General features: G+C 42.8%; 1 protein-coding gene across 10 annotated transcripts in view; it reads left to right on the forward strand.

Annotated features, from left to right (window-relative positions):
• Window positions 1-4,690: 4,690 nt before the first annotated feature.
• TBC1D24 (TBC1 domain family member 24) overlaps window positions 4,691-21,983 on the forward strand; it is a 66,646-nt gene continuing 49,353 nt past the window's right edge. For 2 of the 10 annotated variants that reach the window (XM_073362908.1, XM_073362910.1), the window contains exons 1-2: window positions 5,019-5,062; window positions 15,805-15,864. The gene's annotated coding sequence lies outside the window, so the exon portion shown is untranslated. Of the gene's footprint in view, window positions 4,732-4,911; window positions 5,068-5,828; window positions 6,243-15,804; window positions 15,865-21,983 lie in introns of those variants that run through there. The other 8 variants (XR_012161189.1, XM_073362905.1, XM_073362906.1 and 5 more) reach the window with 7 other exon arrangements.

Below are 21,983 nucleotides of genomic sequence, written 5' to 3' on the forward strand. Positions count from 1 at the left end.
TTAGTGTGCTGGTTACTTACCCAGTTTTGAACAGAGAGCTTTGTTGCCAAATAAAATAAAACAAAATAAACATTACAGAAGTTCTTCCTTTCTTCCTTGGTTTCAGTCCTGGCCACTTCAAGCTTTGCTAAAAGACATTGACTTTGTTACTGAGTAGCAAGCTATCCAGATCTACAGTGATAATTATATTCTGTACTTATATAGTACTTTTCATCTGACGATATCATAATTAAGGCTGCATGTCTGTCACGGAGGTCACGGATTCCTTGACTTTCCGTGACCTCTGCAGTGGCCAGTGTGGCTGGCTCTGGGGCTGCCCGAGCAGATCAAAGGCAGCCCCTGGGCCAGTCACACCGGGCACTGCTGGGGCAATTTGGTTGTGGGAGGGGCTGGAGCAAGGGATTGGGGTGCAGAGTGGTGCTTACCTCGGGGGGCTCCCCTGAAGTGGCCGGCATGTCCCTGCAGCTCCTAGGCGGAGGGGCCGGGGGCTCTGCGCGCAACCTCTGCAGCTCCCATTGGCTGCAGTTCCCGGCCAATGGGAGCTGCGGCGCTAAAGCTTCTGGCGGGGGGTAGCACGTGGAGCCCCCCTGGCCTTCCCTCCCCCTAGGAGCTGCAGGAACATGCGGAGCCAGGTAGGGAGCCTGTCAGTCTTGACAACCTTCCCCCGCCCCCAGCACCAGAGAAGATCCTGGGCCGCACGCTGCCACCCGGTCCCATCTCATCACCAGAGGGGGTCCTGGGTCAGACGCCACTGCCCACACCACCCAGCACTAGCAGGGGTCCCAGGCTGCGCGCTGCCGCCCGCCTCCACCCCCCCCAGCACCCACTGCACCCCCGGATCACTCCCCCAGAGCACCTGCAGCCCCCCGGCCCAAGTTTTAATTAGGGGTATATAGTACAAGTGAATTTTTGTTTACTGCCCATGACCTGTCCATGACTTTTACTAAAAATACCCATGACTAAAATGTAGCCTTAATCATAATGCCTAGCTCTCATATAGCTCTTTTCATCAGCTCTCAAAGCACTTCACAACCTTCAATGTATTTATGCTCACGACACCCCTGCGAAATAAGGCACTGCTATTATGCCCATTATACGATCAGGAAATGAGACCCAAAAAGGCTAATTGTTTTACCCACGGTCATGTAAAAAGTCTGTGGCAGAGCAAGTGGTAGGCACGTGCCCTCACCACTGGACCTTGGTAAACAGCATGATCTCAATTTTACAGATGGGGAAACTGGGGCACAGAGCTATCAGATGATTTACCAAAACTCACACAGCGAATCATAGATACTAAGGTCAGAAGGTGGACCATTATGGACCATTATGATCATCTAGTCCAACCTCCTGCACAACGCAGGCCACAGAATCTCACCCACCCACTCCTGCGAAAAACCTCTCACCTATGTCTGAGCTATTGAAGTCCTCAAATCATGGTTTAAAGACTTCAAGAAGCAGAGAATCCTCCAGCAAGTGACCCGTGCCCCATGCCACAGAGGAAGGCGAAAAACCTCCAGGGCCTCTTCCAATCTGCCCTGGAGGAAAATTCATTCCCGACACCAAATATGGCGATCACCTAAACCCTGAGCACATGGGCAAGATTCACCAGCCAGACACTCAGGAAAGAATTTTCTGTAGTAACTCAGATCCCACCCCATCTAACATCACATCACAGGCCATTGGGCCTATTTACCATGAATAGTTAAAGATCAATTAATTACCAAAATCATGTTATCCCATCATACCATTTCCTCCATAAATTTATCAAGTTTAATCTTAAAGCCAGATAGGTCTTTTGCCCCCCCTGCTTCCCTTGGAAGGCTATTCCAAAACTTCACTCCTCTGATGGTTAGAAACCTTTGTCTAATTTCAAGTCTAAACTTCCCAATGACCAGTTTATATCCATTTGTTCTTGTGTCCACATTGGTACTGATCTTAAATAATTCCTCTCCCTCTCCAGTATTTATCCCTTTGATATATTTATAGAGAGCAATCATACCTCCCCTCAACCTTCTTTTGGTTAGGCTAAACAAGCCAAGCTCCTTGAGTCTCCTTTCATAAGACAGGTTTTCCATTCCTCGGATCATCCTAGTAACCCTCCTCTGTACTTGTTCCAGTTTGAATTCATCCTTCTTAAACATGCAAAAGAAAAGGAGTACTTGTGGCACCTTAGAGACAAACCAATTTATTTGAGCATGAGCTTTCGTGAGCTACAGCTCACTTCATCGGATCCGATGCATCCGATGAAGTGAGCTGTAGCTCACGAAAGCTCATGCTCAAATAAATTGGTTAATCTCTAAGGTGCCACAAGTACTCCTTTTCTTTTGCGAATACAGACTAACACGGCTGTTACTCTGAAACCTTCTTAAACATGGGAGACCAGAACTGCACACAGTATTCCAGGTGAGGTCTCACCAGTGCCTTGTATAACGGCACTAAAACCTCCTTATCTCAACTGAAAATACCTCACCTGATGCATCCCAAGACCGCATTAGCTTTTTTCACGGCCACATCACATTGGCGGCTCATAGTCATCCTGTGATCAACCAATACTCCAAGGTCCTTCTCCTCCTCCATTACTTCTAACTGATGTGTCCCCATCTCATAACTAAAATTCTTGTTATTAATCCCTAAATGCATAACCTTACACTTCTCACTATTAAATTTCATCCTATAACTATTACTCCAGTTTACAAGGTCATCCAAATCTTCCTGTATGATATCCCGGTCCTTCTCTACATTGGCAATACCTCCAAGCTTTGTATCATCCACACACTTTATTAGCACACTCCCACATTTTGTGCCGAGGTCAGTAATAAAAAGATTAAATAAGATTGGTCCCAAAACTGATGCCTGAGGAACTCCACTGGTAACCTCCCTCGAGCCTGTCAGTTCACCTTTCAGTAGGACCCACTGTAGTCTCCCTGTTAACCAATTCCTTATCCACCTTTCAATTTTCATATTGATCCCCATCTTTTCCAATTTAACTAATATTTCCCCATGTGGCACAGTATCAAACGCCTTACTGAAATCTAGGTAAATTAGATCCACTGCATTTCCTTTGTCTAAAAAATCTGTTACTTTCTCAAAGAAGGAGATCAGGTTGGTTTGGCACGATCTACCTTTTGTAAAACCATGTTGTATTTTGTCCCATTTACCATTGACCTCAATGTCCTTAACTACTTTCTCTTTCAAAATTTTTTCCAAGACCTTGCATACTACAGATGTCAAACTAACAGGCCTGTAGTTACCCAGATCACTTTTTTCCCTTTCTTAAAAATAGGAACTATGTTAGCAATTCTCCAATCATATGGTACAACCCCTAGGTTTACAGATTCATTAAAAATTCTTGCTAATGGGCTTGCAATTTCATGTGCCACTTCAATATTCTTGGATGAAGATTATCTGGGCCCCCCAATTTAGTCCCATTAAGCTGTTTGAGTTTCGCTTCTACCTCAGATATGGTAATATCTACCTCCATATCCCCATTCCCATTTGTCATGCTACCATTATCCCTAAGATCCTCTTTAGCCTTATTAAAGACTGAGGCAAAGTATTTGTTTAGATATTGGGCCATGCCTAGATTATCCTTAACCTCCACTCCATCCTCAGTGTTTAGCAGTCCCACTTCTTCTTTCTTTGTTTTCTTCTTATTTATATGGCTATAGAACCTTTTACTATTGGTTTTAATTCCCTTTGCAAGGTTCAACTCTACTTGACTTTTAGCCTGTCTCACTTTATCCCTACATGTTCTGACCTCAATGAGGTAGCTGTCTTTGCTTGTCCTTCCCATCTTCCACTCCCTGTATGCTTTTTGCTTTTTTTTAATCACCTCTCTGAGATGCTTGCTCATCCAGCTTGGTCTACAACTCCTGCCTATGAATTTTTTCCCCTTTCTTGGGATGGTCCGATAGCTACTGCAGCTTTGATTTAAAGTAATCCCAGGCCTCCTCTGCCTTTAGATCCATACATTCTTCAGACCAATCCACTTCCCTCGTTTCCTTAATTTTTGAAAGTCAGCCCTTTTGAAATCAAAAACCCTAGTTGCAGATTTATTTTTGTTAATCCTTCCATTTGAACGGCATTAGCTCATGATCACTTGAGCCAAGATTGTCCCCTACAACCATGTCTTCTATGAGATCTTCACTACTCACCAAAACCAAATCTAAAATGGCATCCCCTCTAGTTGGTTCAGCAACTACTTGGTGAAGGAATCCATCAGCTATCGCATCTAGGAAAATCTGAGCCCTATTATTATTACTAGCACACATCCTCCAGTCTATATCTGGGAAGTTAAAGTCTCCCATGATCACACAGTTTCCATTAGTATTTACAGCCCTGAACAGACCCAGGAGTTTCTGATTTCCAGCCTGCTGCCCTGGCCACTTTGCACAGTACCCAGTGAGCGCCTTACAGCCCCACTCCAAGATGCAGCCACTTCTGTGTCTTAAAGGTTCGGGGCATGGAACATGCTCGCAGCTGAGACAAGTGGCCCATCATGCCCAGAACTCCGCCTCTTGCAGCATGCAAAACCCAGTGCCTCAGAGGAAGCTGAGCACCCCGACAACGCACTGGGTCTGTACTGCCGTGCTGCTCCCTGGCCCTGAGGCCAACCTCTCGCTCCGCAGTGGAGCACGTTTTGTCCAGCTCCACGGGAGACATTTCTCACTCCCCAGGGCCCTTGGAGCTGGGAGGACAGCACCAACCCGACCCTAGGACTCAGAGCCTTGGGTGAGCATGGGGGTCAGCGTGGGGGGGGTCACGGGGGCCCTCTCTGTGTATAGCCCTAGGCTCACACTCGCACCTTGCTCCTGCCGCTACTGCGCATAGGCAAAATATTCCTAGTGGCGGCCCGCCCAAGGCGGAGGGAAAGCAGTTCATCCCCTTGCGCATGCGCCTGCTGTATCGTCTTGAGGGTGGAAGGCGATCGTGTCTGGCTCCTGCGCCTTGGCGCAAAGTGGGAGCTCGCGTGTGCGCCTGCGCCGGCCTGTTAGGCCGTGGGGAGCGGCTGATACCCGAGCAGGCGGCGGAGGCGGCGCAGGGTTGGGCCGGGCCGGGCCGGGTAGGGTAAGGGAGCGTGGGGGGGCTCAGCCTCCAGGAAGGGTTGAGGAGCGGGCCGGGAGGTGGCTAGCTACTCCCGGCCCAGGCTGGGGGGGTGCAGCATTGGGAACTATGGGGTACCATGGAGGGCTGTGATGGGGTGGGAGAGCAGTGGGGCCAGCATTTGGGGCTATGGGGTACCATGGTGGGCTGTGATGTGGGTGGGGTGCAGCATTGGGGGCTATACGGTACCATGGAGGGCTGTGATTGGGCGGGGGAGTAGTGGGGTGTAGCATCGCTTCTGTGGTGTAGCATAGGGGGTTGTGATGGGGTGGAGTTGGAGCGTGGGGGAGCAGTGGGGTTGATGGGATGGGGTGTAGTATTAAGGAGTAGGAGGGATGTGACATGAGTGTTATGGGGTTGGGGGTCCTGTATGGGGCAGGGGTGCACCCTGTGGGAGTAGTGAAATGCATTATGGGAGTTGGGGTACAGCTTGGGGTGTGTGAGCAGACGGGGGGTGCATCTAAGTGCACAGGGGTTGGAGTGTAGCAGTGGGGTTCAGTGGGTTTAGAGGTGCTGCTTGGGATGGCAGTGTGGCTAGTGCCATGGTATACAGGGGGCACAGGAAGATGCTGAAAAGTGGGATGCACTCAGCTATTGGGGAGAGTGGAAGGGGACTGAAGAAAGGCCTTTAGTCTCAGATAGTAGGACAGAGGGCTGGAGGTTTTAGTTGGGCAAGGGGTGGGGAAACTTTGAGTAGCTGGGGAAAGATAGGGAAGGTTGGGGAGCCTCTGTGGTATCTGGAAGACATAGGCTCAGGCAGTGCTGGCTGCTGCCTCTATCAGTTGGCATGGATGTTGACACCATAAGCAAGCTGAATTGTTAGTGGTTACTGAGTGGTTGTTTTGGAAACACAAGTGACAAGCATGGATTTAAATTTGAAATACCTATCTCTGTTTTTTATTCGTGTGACTGGGGTTTAATGCAGCGGACTGTTTGCTGTTGGATTAAAATTTCCATTATCCTGTAGATTATGGGAACTGCTTGTGTAAACAACATTGATGTGTGCTTGTTAATTTTTTAACATATTTGTTTTAAATCCAGTAAAAACTCCATATTGATTCTGCAACTGCGCACACAAAGTGGGACTAAAAATAATCCCAGGCTCCAATAATTAACCTGAAAGCCTCTAACTTCAGATGGTAGGTTTGAAGTTTATGGGTTTGATTCCTAGCTCCTCGGTTATAACAGTGTGTCTTCAAAACACCCTGTGAGTTTATATTTAATAGAGGCTGATTCAAATGATGAGTTACCAATTAAGTACTGGCAGTGATATTTCAGGACTGTTTCACTGATAAACATTTTGCACAATATCTAGTTGTGTGTAAGGGGATGTTAGTTGCTCCTTTTTTGCTACCAAAAGGCCAGCTGTGGGCATCTCCCAGATGCACAGCATATTTCAATAACACACACACAGCAAAACTTGATAACTTCAAATACAACGGTCACACGTATAATTCAATAGGATAGTAATGTTCAACAGATCATGACCTCTGAAATGGTACCTGCACAAAGTATATCCTAATCATATCACTGTGGTGAACATGGGGTTGCAGGGTGCTATTTGAGGTACAGAGTGTCACACTGGTTCATAACCTAGGGCAGAAAACTAACAAACTAAAAAAAAAACAACAAGCTTTAGGAAATGTTAAAGTTCCCCAAATACCGAACATTTAAAGTAAATAACTTGCAGAAATTAGTGCCCTGAAGGAAGATGAAGAGCAGTTTATTCTCCATATGCAGCCCTGTCTGCAGCCTCCATACGCAGCCCTCCATATGCAGACTGAGACTTAATGACCGCAAGGCAGGGATCCTTTCATTCCTTTAGGCAGGTGAAATCCTAAATTTCCAAAGTCAGGCCTAGCAGGGTTTTCATTCACTGAGATCTTATTTTACTGGTAAGTTTCTTTATAATATCCTGATCCATTTGCCCAACAGTTTCCCACCTTCTTGGTGGTGGTACATTTACTGTTTGAATAAGGAATTGCTAGTCTACAGTCATGCAATTTTTTTGGACTTGCCTGAACTGATCATATGACCACAGTAACATAAAAATGGATAAGGAGTACTTGTGGCACCTTAGAGACTAACCAATTTATTTGAGCATGAGCTTTCGTGAGCTACAGCTCACTTCATCAGATGTTTACCGTGGAAACTGCAGCAGACTTTATATACACACAGAAATCATGAAACAATACCTCCTCCCACCCCACTGTCCTGCTGGTAATAGCTTATCTAAAGTGATCAACAGGTGGGCCATTTCCAGCACAAATCCAGGTTTTCTCACCCTCCACCCCCCCACACAAATTCACTCTCCTGCTGGTGCTAGCCCATCCAAAGTGACAACTCTTTACATAATCAAGTCGGGTCCCGACTTGATTATGTAAAGAGTTGTCACTTTGGATGGGCTAGCACCAGCAGGAGAGTGAATTTGTGTGGGGGGGTGGAGGGTGAGAAAACCTGGATTTGTGCTGGAAATGGCCCACCTGTTGATCACTTTAGATAAGCTATTACCAGCAGGACAGTGGGGTGGGAGGAGGTATTGTTTCATGATTTCTGTGTGTATATAAAGTCTGCTGCAGTTTCCACGGTAAACATCTGATGAAGTGAGCTGTAGCTCACGAAAGCTCATGCTCAAATAAATTGGTTAGTCTCTAAGGTGCCACAAGTACTCCTTTTCTTTTTGCGAATACAGACTAACACGGCTGTTCCTCTGAAACCATAAAAATGGATGTGGCTGATTGTGTTATATTAATGACTGACTTGCTTGGATCACATGTATTGATCAAAGCATGTGCTGGTGATGTCCAGCCATGGAGACAACTAATGTTTTGAATTACTTGCTCAGACACATGAGGGCTATCTGCAGGTTTCATGCTCTTGGACTTTGCAATTTCATGTCTGTTGTTCTACTGGCTCTCTGCTGCTTAAACCAATAGGCATAATTGCTGAGTTTTCCCAGGGTAGTTAGAAAAATAGCTGAGCTCTAGAAACATGCTGGAAAATGCTCATCACCATTCAAAACCACTGTCCTTGGAAGAAGAGATTTCATAGACTAAAACAATAGTGTTGTGGATCATCCTGTTAGTGGGTTTCCTAGAAAACATACAAACTGAAGAATGATTTAACTCAGTGGTTCTCAAAGCCAGTCCGCCGCTTGTTCAGGGAAAGCCCCTGGCGGGCCGGACCGGTTTGTTTACCTGCCGTGTCCGCAGGTTCGGCCGATCGCAGCTCCCACTGGCCAAAGGGGGCTGCGGGAAGGGCGGCCAGCACGTCCCTTGGCCCCGCGCCGCTTTGAGAACCACTGATTTAACTCAAAAAGAAAAGGAGTACTTGTGGCACCGTAGAGACTAACAAATTTATTTGAGCATAAGCTTTCGTGAGCTACAGCTCACTTTATCGGATGCATTCAGTGGAAAATACAGTGGGGAGATTTATATACATAGAGAACATGAAACAATGGGTGTTACCATACACACTGTAACGAGAGTGATCACTTAAGGTGAGCTGTTACCAGCAGGAGAATGGGGGTGGGGGAGAAACCTTTTGCAGTGATAATCAAGGTGGGCCATTTCCAGCAGTTGACAAGAACGTCTGAGGAACGGGAGGGGGGAGAGAGTTTTACTTTGTGTAATGACCCATCCACGCCCAGTCTTTATTCAAGCCTAAGTTAATTGTATCCAGTTTGCAAATTAATTCCAATTCATGGTCTGTGTGTATAAAAACATCTTCTGTATTTTCCACGGTATGCATCCGATGAAGTGAGCTGTAGCTCATGAAAGCTTATGCTCAGATAAATTGGTTAGTCTCTAAGGTACCACAAGTACTCCTTTTCTTTTTGTGAATACAGACTAACACGGCTGTTACTCTGAAACCTTCCAATTCAGCAGTCTCTCGTTGGAGTCTGTTTTTGAAGTTGAAGAATTGCAACTTTTAGGTCTGTAATTGAGTGACCAAAGAGACTGAAGCGTTCTCCGACTCATAGGCTGTAAATATCCGCTCTGATAGTGTCTTGCCTCATCAGTTCCCACTAAAGCAGGTCTTTGTGGTGTTTCTGAAGAAGGGTTTCTTTATTTCTCAACCCATCAGACTTTAGATTGGACATAGCTGAATATGGGTATAGCAGAGTTGTTGTTAGTGCTAGCTTTCTATACACTGCACAGGGTGCCAGGAGTGGCACATCAAGCTACAACAGATTTGCTGATCTGAAGCCACGTAGCAGAGTCTAGTACACGTTTCTTCTGGTTCCAGGAACTGGTAGCACAAAATCTAAAAAGAGAAATATTACAAACGTCAGAGCCGGTTTTCTAGAGTATCTGTCACCTATGAAAAAAATGCTTCCCTATGCAATCCCAAGTAAGGAAGAAAGATGTCCTCACGTTGCCTGTAAGCTTTATATGTAATGTTATGGATTCTACAAAGTTGCTATGTTAATATTAAGGCCAAAATAGGAGAGAAGAGTCCAGGGACAGTCCATAATAAAAGGACATCCGCTAAAGCTGCATTATTTAGATACCACAAATTGCACCGTGTATGTATTGCACCTTGATACGTATGATGAACGTGCTCATATGAATAACAAGATGAGCTACTTATTTCAATCTAAGCGATAGGAACAGCAAGTAATTAACTACAGTACTGTATTTATGGGAATTTCATATTTGCTCATTCATGCTTTCATATACTTCAAGTGCAATTATTCTGGATAGCAGTTATTCTTTATAGGTGATTGAAGCCAGGAGGTGCAGGTATTTGGAATAAACCACACCTTTTAAAACTGTACATTTAGTGTTTAACAGTGCCAGTTACACAGTCTTTGAACCAGGTCCCCCATCCACTCGGTACCTCAAACTAGAGGCAACATCAATGCAGACTTCTCCATGCTACTCAGCCAATGTGCCTCAACCCTCATGTGCAGGGACAAATTTTAGGGGTAAGAAGGTAATTCAGTCCAATTTTGGTTCAACCCATAGTCTAATAATTTGTGCTGCAAACACTGCGTTTTCAATCACGATAGCTCTCTGAATATGAGATCACACTGGAGACAAGGCACAGACAGTTTACTTCTCGGTAAACTGTTGAGGTCAACCCCAACCTGCATGGAGTTAACCTTGACATAAGCAGGCAAGGGCAAAAACTATAGTTCCTTGTCTCCACTAGGATTTTACATCAAGGTAGGTATCTTGATGTAAAAAGTTCACTTTTTTTGTATTGAGACATACCCCTTTCTGAGGGGGCTGACAAAAAAGGTGCCATTTGAGGTGAAGGATTTCTGTGTTGAACATTTTGCAACCTTTTTGCTCACACTGTTGTTGAATGTTCCTACTCTCCAGCTTCACCAGTGGGGCAGAACTTTGGAAAGACTAGAGAAGAAAACACTGAAGTGTAGCAGTTTATTGCCTGAAAGGTGTTTGTGTACAATTGTTGGCAAGCTGCTTGAAATTACAATGAAAGGAGAAACTATATTTGCCATATTGGCTCTTTGCCAGTGCCTGGCTGTCCTCCAAAGTGAAGAGATCATCCTTTGTTATTTTTTTGGTGACACTTGCTATTGGGAATTAGCTTTTTCAGGAAAGGGATTATCCATTAATTCTATGGTATAGATGTCCTCGATAAGGATGCCCTTCTGAGCAACCTAGCAAAGAATCTCATGTTAGGTTTTGTTACTTTGGGGGGGTGGGAGGGTGTAATGAAGTGGCCTTTGGCGGGACACTACTGAGAGTATCGATTCAGGACTAATTGCTTAGAAAAGGGCAGTCACAGCCCAAGGCTTTACTATTAAGGCATACCAAACCCAGCCAAACAGAGAGGACTTTGGTTTTACCCCACTGGCTAACCAGAAGTTGTACAAGCAATTCCCTCAGATACTCCAGTTCCCTTGTATCACCACTCTTTATGGAGATGGATGGTTATGAAAACCAATACCCCAGTAAAAGAAAAAAGGTTCTCCCGATCCCAAAGGACCAAGCCCCAGACCCAGGTCAATATTCAAGTCAGATCTTACCCACAGATCACGCTGTTGCCAATCCTTTTAAATCTAAAATCTAAAGGTTTATTCATTAAAAGAAAGAAATATAGATGGGTTAGCCAAAATTGGTTAAATGGAATTAATTACATACAGTAATGGCAAAGTTCTTGGTTCAGGCTTGTAGCAGTGATGGAATAAACTGCTGGCTTAAGTAAAGTCTCTGGAGTACATCCACAGCTTGGATGGGTCATTCAGTCCATTGTTAAGAGCTTCAGTTTGTAGCAAAGTTCCTCCAGAGGTAAGAAACAGTATTGAAGACAAAATGGAGAAGATGCAGCTGCCTTTTATAGTCTCTTCCCATGTGGCCTGTGCTTCCTTTGTTTCAAAGGCAAGCTGCCTGGCACATGGCTTGAAAGCCTTAGAGTTCCCTCCATAGGCATGTCCCTGCATGCCTTGCTGAGTCACAAGGTGTATCTGCCTTCTCTCAATGGGTCAGTTGTATAGCTGATGGTCCTTAATGGGCCATCAAGCAGGCTAGGCAGTGCTGATGCCAAATTGTCTGGGATGTCACCCAAAAGCATAGCACAAGTTTGAAATACAGACGGTATAGAGCCAATACTTATAACTTTAAATACAAAGATGATACATTCATCCAAATAGCATAACCATAACCAGAAAATCAAAACCTTTTCATAGACACCTTACTTGACCTCCTTTGTACAAGATTTGGGGCCACTACAGGATCTTGGTTGCAACAATGATCTATACGGTCACAGTTCATGTCGATAACATCACAGAGGGTGAGAGAAGAGGAAATAGACTTGGGTTTATAAAGTGTTTATATAATAACTTTAATTTTTTAAGTGTGTGCGCTCCTATAATGTAAATCATCTTTGCTTTTCACCAAGAAATCTTGTGGAAATTTAGGGCCAAATAAAGAGAACAATTAGGTAGTCTAAGCTGACAAAATTTGAATATTTTTACAAGTGGATGGGACTGGATGTTGCACCAATTTAAATACCATCTACCTTTTTAGATTAATGCCTTATCTATACACACATTGTTTTAAAATCGATTTGGCTCAGTTGATTCATTCTTAAATCGATTTTTAAACCTGGCTTACACTGATCTAGTTTATTAACTGTTTTAATTGATTTAAGCATCCACACAGGTATGTTTTGTACTGGTTTAATTAAATCCATTTAAAAACACACTTTTAGTTAAATCTGTGTAATTTTTAATATAGACAAGGCCTAATTTGTGGCTTGCATCCACTTGATCAGCTTGTAACTCTGAATTTGGCCCACTGGCTGGAAGCTAGTTTAAGCTGATGTAGCTCATATTTTGAAGGGGTTGCAAAAGGAGTGCAGCAAGAGACACACTAGTTTACGCCCTCTTTCGTCTCTCTGGCTTGTAAATTGTACGAAGTTAGACACCTTTGCCTGTTAGTGAGGGGGCATAAATAGTTCTCAAGGAATTTGTGTGTAAGAGTCTTAACTTGCCACTTTACACAGCACTGAGTTTGCCTTTTAGTTTATCATGCAGGCATGTATTCTTCAATGTTTGTAATGGGGCAAGGCAGGAAAATGAAAGGTTTGTTTGGTTAATAAACTTTTTTTTTTTGGCTTGCATTGTGTCTGAATAGTGAGTGACTGGGGCAGCTCAGCAGCCCAGAGCTCTTGGGCCTGATATCCCAGTCTGGTGCACATTTAACTAATACTCCTGAAGTGTAAATTGCATCAAAAAGATCCTACCTTATGATACTGGAAGATCAAAGGGCTGTCTATTGTGGCTTAGCACGAAGCTTGTAGAAAAAGTGGGTGAGACCGTCTTGAAAGGTGTGGTCTGGGCCAAATCCCTTAAAGCAGCTCTAATTTTCTCCTTTGCGAACCTGCAGAATGGATTCCAGGAGCTGTTGGTGTTGATGTGGAGTGTAGAGGCAGGGGATTCCAGTTACTTGTGGAACTCACTTATCGTATTGGTGTCATACTGAGTATGTTTATAGGGGGGTTGTATGCCTTGGGATTTGGACTGCGTAGAGGTCAGGTGTATGTGAGTGGTTGTACCAGTGCTGCCTTTTCTACAGATTTATCACTAAAGGGCTTGTGTGTACTGGTACTATTTACTGCACTTCCATCTGTATATTAATTAGTGGGAAGAACAGAGCTGATAGGTATGCACTGATACAACACTATTATTAATGTGGGCACAATGCTAATGCACACAGTGGTGTCTCTAGACATTGTCTACAGGCACTCAGAACTGAGTCACTTTATCATTTCTTTTCAGATGCCTCTGATTTACCTTAATTGTTTAGTGTTATGCTCTCTCCTGGGTTTTAGTAGTGTATGCCCATTATCTATTAATCTTCCCCACTTTGTAAAAATTCTCTACAAGCTTCAACTGATGCTATCAGCTACTGTTGTCCCCCCACTGTTCCTCAGACGTTCTTGTTAACTGCTGGAAATGGCCCACCTTGATTATCACTACAAAAGGTTTTCTTACCCCCCACCCCAGCTCTCCTGCTGGTAATAGCTCATCTTAAGTGATCACTCTCCTTACAGTGTGTATGATAACACCCATTTTTTTTCATGTTCTGTTTGTATATAAATCTCCTCACTGTATTTTCCACTGAATGCATCTGATGAAGTGAGCTGTAGCTCACGAAAACTTATGCTCAGATAAATTGGTTAGTCTCTAAGGTGCCACAAGTACTCCTTTTCTTGTCTCTATGCTGGTCATAATGAAGCTGCTGTTGTCTCTATGCTGGTCATAATCTAAATTTGCAGATAATAGTAAAACATGGTGGCATGAACATCAGTGAGAACAGAAAATAGAAAGAGAGAGACGAATGCAAGCAATATATCTTATGGGAGACTAAACCAAAGTGCAGACATTTTAATAGGAAATGTTTTTAAAATTAGTAATGGAAAAGGAGACCTAAGGATGATAGTGGAGACGAAATTGAAGATGAGCTTGCTATACGATACAGTTGTAAAATTATTCATTTTTTTTCATTTTTATTATATGCCATTACATCATATAGCTTTGAGCAGACAGTTAAGCTCTACTGCATCTAGAATACAATATTCCTTTCTGGGCATTTCAATGTCAGAAAGATGTAGACAAACCAGAGGTGTTTGGGAAAGAAATAAAATTATTTTAAAGATTGAAGACACTGACTCTGTGGTAAGGAAACATTAAAGCCTGAATAGGTATTGCTTAGCTGATGAAGACATACCTGTCTGGGAACACCAAGGAGGGAAAGGGCAGTTGAGCATGACATAAGGGAGTAAATGTGCAAAATTAAGGAAGGGAAAATTTGGGCTACAGATTAGAAAAAATTTACTGACCTCTACTTTTGGCAGCCTCTCAAGGAAAGTTGTGAAAGCCTCATTTCTCTGGACATTACAGAGTAACCTGGAGATTCTCCTTTGTCAAAGTTGGGATGGACTAGATGATTTGAGTATTTTCCACCTTTGATTCTATGCTTAAATAGTATTAAATATTACTAAACAAGTTTTAAAGTATTGACTGAAGGGAATGCTGGTATTCTCTAAATCTCAGTGCTTTCACTTAATGGGAGAACTGAAAAGATTATTATAATTCACTGATTCCTCTTGGTTTGGTAGATAGGTTTCAGAGTAGCAGCCGTGTTAGTCTGTATTCGCAAAAAGAAAAGGAGTACTTGTGGCACCTTAGCGACTAACCAATTTATTTGAGCATAAGCTTTCGTGAGCTACAGCTTACTGCATCGGATGCATAAAAGTGGAAAATGCAGTGAGGATGTTTTTATACACACAGACCATGAAAAATTGGGTGTTTATCACTTCAAAAGGTTTTCTCTCCCACCACCCCATTCTCCTGCTGGTAATAGTACCAGCATAAAAACATCCTCACTGCATTTTCCACTTTTATGCATGCGATGCAGTGACCTGTAGCTCACGAAAGCTTATGCTCAAATAAATTGGTTAGTCTCTAAGGTGCCACAAGTACTCCTTTTCTGTTTGGTAGATAGTGATTCTATGAATGGAATATTTTCATCTGCTGCTTTTGTATTCATTTCTTGGAGCAGGAAGTTTAGCTTTCCTACTCCTAATGGCTTTCTGAAATTGGAACTAGTCACATAGAAGAAAGTATTCCCTACATCTGCAGACAAAAATTTGAAATGCCACCTCAGCAAAGTTGCCCCTAGGTAACTGCCCAGCAACTTCCATGAGTTCAGTGGTTCAACTTTGGCATCAAACATGCACATTTGGAATGGTTTAGCTACAGCTGTGAAGTTCATTAACTGTGCTAACCATCCTCAGTTGCAGTGGGGGAGGTTTAGATTGGATATTAGGAAAAACTTTTTCACTAAGAGGGTGGTGAAACACTGGAATGCGTTACCTAGGGAGGTGGTAGAATCTCCTTCCTTAGAGGTTTTTAAGGTCAGGCTTGACAAAGCCCTGGCTGGGATGATTTAACTGGGAATTGGTCCTGCTTCGAGCAGGGGGTTGGACTAGATGACCTTCTGGGGTCCCTTCCAACCCTGATATTCTATGATTCTATGATTCTCAGTGATTAGTAGATGCTGATATTATAGCAGCGTCCATCTATCTCATTAGTAATGGGACTCCCAGCAAGAATAGAACCATTAACTCTTGTTTTCTGGCAAAATTACAGCTTGACTCCTCTCTGACCTCAGAAGTTATTTTTTGCTCTTTCCTTCCTTTTTAAAAAAAAAAAAAAAAAAGGTTGTTGGTACAAAATGCCTGCCTCATTCTACCTGAGCGGTGGCTGCATCTCAGTGTTTGGTGAGTGATGTCTGTGTATTGTTTAGAAAGTGCTTTGTGATCCTTTGTAACGAAGAACAATGCTTGAAAAGCTGTTAGACAAAGACTAAACCTGCGACCCAGGGTGCAAATTAACTGAGCTGCTCGAACAATCCTATACACATGCAGGTTTTCAGTAGAGTTGGAAACCGGAACCCTTAATATCACAGTACAGACCCCACCTGAGCTAAAGGAGTAACTCTATTGGCAGATAGCAATAGTAGGCTGTCATCCAGTGTGGCCTACTCATTAGAAAGAGGTGCTCCAGCTGCTGCCAGTGTGTTGCAGCTCCATAGCTCACAGCCGCTGTAACCTAAAAGAATAAAACAATTGTCTACTGTTTTGTGTTCACTGTATTAAATTATAACAAAATATCAATCAAATTCATACTATTTTTTTAGTGTAACCTACTTAGAACAATTTTGAAAATATTTTTGACACTTGAAATCCCTCTTCTCTTCAACCTCAAGTCCTTGTATTATGGTCACTGTCCTGACCAAGAAGCTCCTCAGTGGTGCTACTTGTTTGGCAACCTTTCCAGTAGTTAGCAACAGAGAACATTTATTTGAGGCTACCTTTGTTGTGCCGTCATTCCCAGGAAATGAGGGCAAATCTGGGACTGCAGTAGCAATCACCTGTTGTAGCAGTCCAGAGCACTTTCACTGAGTTATTGTGCCTGTGAATGTAGGGGTGTTTTTCAGATGCAAAAATAAAACTCTGGGTAGGAACATCTGCCAGACTAGATTAGACCTATGGTCCATCTATCTCAGTGTCCCATCTCTAGGAGTGGCTAGCACCAGATTCTTCAGAGAAATGTGTGGGAATCCTGCAGTAGGCACATATGGGGTAATTCCCACCTGCCTCCTACACACACACACACACGGTCTCTAATAGTTGTAGGTTGACTTAAGCTCTGAAGCCCTTCCACAAAATTTTTATCATTATTAATTATAACTCTGATTATTCTTGTTACTTGTATAAACACCCGGTCCCTTTTTGAATCTTTTAAAATTCTTGGCCTCAACCATTTCATGTGGCAGAGTTCCACCATTTAATTACACACTGTCATTAGTTTTGAATTTCACTCCTGTTTCAAAAAAAGCAAAGGAGGACTTGTGGCACCTTAGAGACTAACAGATTTATTTGAGCATAAGCTTTCATGAGCTACAGCTCACTTCATCGGATGCATTCAGTGGAAAATTTTTTTCCTTTTTCAATTTCATTTACCGTCCCTTGTTCTTGTCTTAAGATACAGAGCAAACAGAACAGTAAGGTCCTAATCCACCTTTTCTACACAATTCATTATTTGACATACTTCTCTCATGTCCCTTCTTTGTCTTCTTTCTAAAGTAACAACAATCCCAATCTTTGTGAAGAAAGACTGAAAAGGAGTTTTTCCAGGCTCTTGGTCATTCTTATTGCCTTTCTGTGGATTCCCTCTAGTTCTACAATATCCTGTTTGAGATGGGGTGACCAGTACTGCACACACTATTCGGATGAGACCACACCACTGATTTACATAATGGCATTATAATATTCTCAGTATTGTTTACTGTCCCATTCTTTATGCAACCTAACATTGTTTGCTTTTTTGATTTCCACTGCACATTGAGTGGAGCTCGCTATTCAGCTATCTGCAGTGACTCCCAAGTCCATTTCTTGAGTTGATATGGTTAATTTAGAACCCCATAAGGTATATGAATAGCTTTAATTTTCCCTGCCAGTGTGTATTACTTTACATTTGTTGTAAATGTAATTGCTTGCATCAGAAATTATGTGCAGATTCTGGTTTTAAGAATCAAGAACATTTGGAATCCTTTGTTTGGAACACGTTCTATGTACAGTTTGACAGTATATTTAGCTCATCTGTGCTTCATCAGTTTGAGAGATTCTGGTAATGACCCTACACTTTCTAAGAAAGAAATCTAGTTTCCTTTAAGAAATCTCTAGCGCCAGTTATCTCTCTGGACCACTGGAGACTTAACTCCTGCTGTTCATGTGCATTTGATGGTAATTAAATGCATTATAGATTGGATCACATTAAGATGCCATTAATGCAGCCTTAATAATTGAAGCATAGGGTCCTAATGCCTGTTTTCTGTCACTATCCTTCATGAGGGGAGGGATAGCTCAGTGGTTTGAGCATTGGCCTGCTAAACCCAAGGTTGTGAGTTCAATCCTTGAGGGGGCCATTTAGGGATTTGGGGCAGAAATTGGGGATTGGCCCTGCTTTGAGCAGGGGTTTGACTAGATGACCTCCTGAGGTCCCTTCCAGCCCTGATAGTCTATGATTCTATGTGCAGCCATGCATGCTGTTCCAAGGGACCTGGTTAAGACTCATGAACCAGCTCATCCTACTGAGCACTCTTTTCCAGCTGTAAAAGTGAGACATGGAGTGTAGCAATTTTAGTTCATGGTGGACCTCCAGATCTTATAGAACTTTGTCCCCAAGGTATAAGGGAAGCTAGAGCAGAAAGCAATCACCCAGTTCTCCGTGGCTCTGGATAAATTAGTACTAGGGTATTACTCAGATCTATGCTCATGAAGCTGGCTCAAAAGCCCAATTTAAGCCATGAGAGAGCTGGTGCTGCTGTACACAAAGCCTGGGGCAATTTGTAGGGAGATCGAATTGCATTTAACCTCAATAAGGCAATCCATTGAACTCGGTGCACTGCTCTTGAAAAAAAGCATTTCTAATAAATCTCTTAGATTAACTGGACTAATTGCATCCTAGTGGATAGAAATTGATTCCAGTGTTAGCATGGTATGATCAGTTTTCCCTGTGGTGCAAATATCTGCATACTTAGGGAAGCTAGCTAAAGTTGTAGGTATCTCTTGTTCACTAAAGAAAATCGTCTTCTATTAGGGTATGTTGATTTCTATTGTCCCTGTCTTGTTTCCAAATTAATATAGTAGGAGTATTATTTATTAAGTCAGCTGCTACAAATGTAGGGGTATAAGGGGGTGCACGCCTCGCCCCGTTGGATTCAGCTCCTTGTCCCCACTCCTTAAAGACTCAAAGACGCTCCAAACTGGTGCAACACCCGTACTCTCTATTTTGTGTCCGTTCCCACCACCAGTTTCCCACTATTTACAGGCCATTTACATGGCTTGGCCTCTCACAGGCCTGACCAGCAACAGACTAGTAGGCTCTTTCCTCCCTCTGAGCCTGCCCTTTCCCTCCTTGTCTCCACCTCCCTTCCGCTTCCTCCCAGCCTTTTAGCTCCTGCTAATGAGGCTGGCAGATGCAGGCAGTTCCCAGGCAAGCACTATTTACCCAGCCCCAATCCATTCCCCCTGATTGGAGGCCGGGATAGCAGGAGCTGATTCGGGGCTTTCCCAGCAGCGCCCTGCCACATGGGGGTAGAGAAGAAGCTGGAGGAGAGATTGAACACAGGGAGTAAGAGCACAAGTGTGTATTAGCTGACATTCATTTCTTCTACAGTATTTTTGTACCAATAGGAAATTACTGTATTCCCTTTTAAGTCACAGACCCCTTGGTGTATACAACATCAACATCTCAGTTATGGCTCAGTGCTCTTGGAGAATGTGAAGTTATGTCTACTGAAAGTTGTGGGGAGGTTTTTTGTTTTATTTTTAATTGGGGGTGGGGAGAATTAATAGCCAATCACTTTTGAAGCAGTAGATGTGATAATCTGTACATGTAAACTCTACTCAAATATGAGTGTACTAGGGATGCAAAGGAGACAGAGGTTAGTAATGCTGCAGCAAGTGATAAGGAAACAACTAAATGTGAAACCAGAGAGAGTGTGGGAATGGCTCTGCATTGCAGCATCAGGAGGTTAGCTAGTGGTCTTTATGTGGAGGGGAAAATAGACCATCTGTTTTCTGTTAACATGTTGTATAACATGTTTATAAAAATATATGCTGCAATTTAGTTTGATGACAGTTGTCTACCAATACCTCTGGAGTTCAAATCAGGGTAGCTATATGCAAGATCAACAAGAAGTACCTGTGGCGCCTTAGAGACTGACAAATTTATTTCATGGTCTAAACCCCACTTTATCAGATGCATGGAGTAGAAAAAAACAGTAGGCAGGTATATATACACAGTACATGAAGAAAAGATGGGAGTTGCCTTACCAAGTGGGGGTTAGTGCTAACGAGACAATTCAGTTAAAGTGGAAGTGGGCTATTCTCAATAGTAGAATACTAAGAGAGGAAAAATCACTTTTGTAGTGGTAATCGGGCCAATGTAAATAGGGTGGCCCATTTCAAACGGTTGACAAGAAAGTGTGAGTAACAGTAGGGGGAAATTAGTTTTTGTAGTGACCCATCCACTCCCAGTCTTTATTCAGGGCTAATTTGATGGTGTCCAGTTTGCAAATTAATTCCAGTTCTGCAGTTTCTCGTTGGAGTCTGTTTTTGAAGGTTTTTTGTTGAATTGCCACTTTTAAGTCTGTTATTGAGTGTCCATGAAGATTGAAATGTTCTCCTACTGGTTTTTGAATGTTATAATTCTTGACATCTGATTTGTGTCCATTTATTCTTTTGCATAGAGATTGTCCGGTTTGGCCAATGTACGTGGCAGAGGGGCATTGCTGGCACATCTCCTTCCTTAGAGGTTTTTGAGGTCATGCTTGACAAAGCTCTGGCTGGGATGATTTAGTTGGGGATTAGGTCCTGCTTTGAGCAGGGGATTGGACTAGATGAGCTCCTGAGGTCCCTTCCAACCCTGATATTCTATGATGGCATATATCACATTGGTAGATGTACAGGTGAACGAGCCCCTGATGGTGTGGCTGATGTGGTTAGGTCCTATGATGGTGTCCCTTGAATAGATACGCGAACAGAGTTGGCAATGGGGTTTATTGCAGGGATAGGTTCCTGGATTAGTGTTTTGTTGCGTGGTGAGTAGTTGCTGGTGAGTATTTGCTTCAGGTTCGGGGGCTGTCTGTAAGTGAGGATTGGCCTGTCTCCCAAGCTCTGTGAGAGTGAGGGATCGTCCTTCAGGATAGGTTGTAGATCCTTGAAGATGTTTGGAGAAAGGAGGTAATTGTCATAGAATCATAGAATATCAGGGTTGGAAGGGACCTCAGGAGGTCATCTAGTCCAACCCCCTGCTCAAAGCAGGACCAATCCCCACTTTTTGCCCCATCCCTAAGAGCTACCCCTCAAGTATTGAACTCACAACCCCTGGGTTAAGTAGGCCAATGCTCAAACCACTGAGCTATCCCTCGCAAGTTAAGCCAGTGAAACTTCTGCTACTTTAGATGAATAATGTTGATTTCAGAACCATGGTTCATTGTTATGTCACAGGTATGCAAAATGTAGGTGAAGTGTCAGCTTTGGCAAACTTCCCTACTTTATCACCAACCAGTTAATAGGGAATTGACAAGATCTTTAAACATAAGGAACAAAGTTATCCAAGTGACTCTTAGCATGTCAGGCTTATTAAAAGAGGCAGTATCAGGTCAACATAAGATTATTTAGTTTTTAAACAATAAAAACACTGGAGATAAATTTTTAAAATGATTTTTAAAAAATTCAGTGAACGCAGGTGTGTTTTCTATTTTTTAAATGTTCTCCTACAGTGATGTAACTCAGATATTTCAATTCTTGCCAGTTCCAAAGTGTCAGAAAGTAAAACTGACTTGAAATAAGCTATAAGCAAAAATTACACCTGACTAGACAGTGTTCAGTATCTGGACTGATGATGATGCCAAAAATTAGTGCTTAAAATTTGTAGATTTTATAATCTAAAATATTTAAAAAATGTTCTTACCTTTTATTTATTACCAACAAATATCTTTAACCTGGCAGAGTCTCCTTAAAGTGACAGATTGATTTAACTCAAGATTATTCAAATCAATATTTTGCCACTTAACTTTTCTTTAGGAGGGGAAAAAAATAATTATCACAGGTAACAGTCAAAGAATTCTTGAGTCCTATTCAAGTGGTGAAAGTGTTAGATTAATTACTGTACATTTTATTTGGATTCTTCATATGTTACAATTTGATGAAATAGGTTAAGGTTATAGTCATATAAATGGCAATTTGCTGAATTGGGGCCAAGACCCAAGTGTTTTACAGAGACTGTAAGCTACAGGAATCATATTGAAATGCAGCCATTTGCAGGG

Source organism: Lepidochelys kempii, chromosome 10, assembly GCF_965140265.1.
Source record: "Lepidochelys kempii isolate rLepKem1 chromosome 10, rLepKem1.hap2, whole genome shotgun sequence".
Taxonomy (NCBI): Eukaryota; Metazoa; Chordata; order Testudines; family Cheloniidae; genus Lepidochelys; species Lepidochelys kempii.